We start from the raw sequence: 1,857 nt of genomic DNA on the forward strand, positions 1-1,857 counted from the left end.
AAGACGCTCCCCCCAAACTCATTTTCTTGGGTGGCAGCTGTAGGATCTCTTCCACAAACCGCCGCAGAGAGGGCAGGTGGAGGACCCCACCACCTCTGATTTTGAGGCTCCCCAGGCCTCCCGGAGCTAGGAGTCAGGCTCCCCCTCCTGGCACAGCTGGGCCGGGGCTCCCTTCTCGCCTGGCATATCACCAGCGGCAGGCTGGAGCCCAAGAGGAGAGCAGACAGCCGGTCATGCTGTCTCCTCCCGGCCCCTCACACCGTCCTACGTGCTTCCCCGGGGCTTCCGGACAGCAGTTTACTGTAATCCCCCCCCCCCACCGCGGTGCTGAGGACACGCTCTGCAGGCACGGAAAAGTTGCAGGAATAAATCCAGCCTCCAGCTGCATGCCGATCCCTCCCTCCCCCGGGAGCAACGGCTCTTCTGCTCCTTTCCCTGCTGTCACTAATGCGGGTGCCCCCGAGATCCGGTGCGCTCTCCCCGTGCGGCTCTGCCGGAGGCTGCCGCGCAGCCTTTCGCCTTCACCCGTATAGCGAAGGCAGAAGAAACTGAAGCGAAGCCCTGGGAAATGCTTACGAGAGAGGTGGCTCCGCTGCGGCTGTTGCCGTCCTCCTCAGTCAGTGCTCTCCCCGTAGCACACGCGCGGGCCAGCCGCGGGCGATCTCAGCTGCGTTCGATGGTGGAACGCTCAGCTGTCGAGACGTTCGATCGTGGAACGTTGAGGTGCAGCCACATTCCAAGAGCCGCTGCCGAAGACAGCCGCACCGGCTCGCTCTCACACAGCTGAGCAGCTGCCGGAGCACTCCAGACTTCAGCAGGCAAAAGTAGGTCAGAGCAGCACTGAGCATGCTCGGCATAGAACCAGGCTGCTGTGAAAACGCGTCGAGTTGCCCGGCTTCTTCTCGTCCACCTTCCTAGTGAAGGTCACAGAAGGGAGTATCAAGCGATTAGGGGATCACATCTTCCGGGGGGAGGCACAGTGTAATAGGTTGTGCCTCTAGCAAAAGGCGATGCCAGTGGATTATTACTTGGTTTGAGAGAAGAGCGTTGACAACACTGCTTTCCTGCTTCATGTGATTGACAGAAGTCAGACAATATCGTCCTAATGAATCTTTCACACTTTCTCATTCCCTTAAAAAGATAGCTATGTTTCAAAAAGTCTAAAACTTGAGTGCTTCACAAATTGTCTCCATCTTTTGGGACAAAAGGAGGAATTTGAGTCGGGATGCAAATAAGCACCACTGAAGGCTTAGTCTCTTAAGGTCTGTTTGAAGGTGATTTAACATCCGATCCACCTTGTGAAAATGCATCTTCTTTATAGATAATATCTTTTTCTTATCTGGGATAATTTATTCCATTTTAACTCCTCTTCGAGTTACAGAACAATACAGTTATGCATTGCAAATTGGAATCACGACACTGCGTCTCTTCTCAATTATATTGTCAGGCTAAAGAGCACTGCAGTAATGGTGTAGTGCAAAATGAAGGGGCTGAGAAATAATATTCAGAACTTTCCTTTCCAGTTGCCTGGCAAGGCTCTGTTAATGTTGGGCTAAATCCACAAAGTGACTGAGACACCTAATTGTCTCTTTAGATACCTGCAATCCAGCTTTTTGGTGCCACTGAGACCTTTCAAATCCAGTAGAGATGCTGTCTAAACACAATAGTTATATACGTTTCTGGTGCTGGTGACTTTTCCCCACATCCAGAAGTCTGATGTTTAGGGCAGTCACCTGAAAGGTGGGAAACACACTTTAAATCCCCTCTGTATTTGGAGTAGGACTAGAAATCTCTCAGGTGAGTGCTGGTAGGATATTCTGGTTTCTGTTGTTAAAGTTGCTTCACTTTGTACAAAAG

General features: G+C 51.8%; 1 protein-coding gene across 1 annotated transcript in view; it reads right to left on the minus strand.

Annotated features, from left to right (window-relative positions):
- The window catches only part of MFAP3L (microfibrillar associated protein 3 like), a 99,966-nt gene extending 98,162 nt beyond the window's left edge, over window positions 1-1,804 (minus strand). Inside the window, exon 1 of the mRNA XM_019521778.1 lies at window positions 577-1,804. The gene's annotated coding sequence lies outside the window, so the exon portion shown is untranslated. The remainder of the gene's footprint in view (window positions 1-576) is intronic.
- Window positions 1,805-1,857: the final 53 nt, after the last annotated feature.

Source organism: Gavialis gangeticus, unplaced genomic scaffold, assembly GCF_001723915.1.
Source record: "Gavialis gangeticus isolate Ggan-Ray unplaced genomic scaffold, GavGan_comp1, whole genome shotgun sequence".
NCBI classification, from domain to species: domain Eukaryota; kingdom Metazoa; phylum Chordata; order Crocodylia; family Gavialidae; genus Gavialis; species Gavialis gangeticus.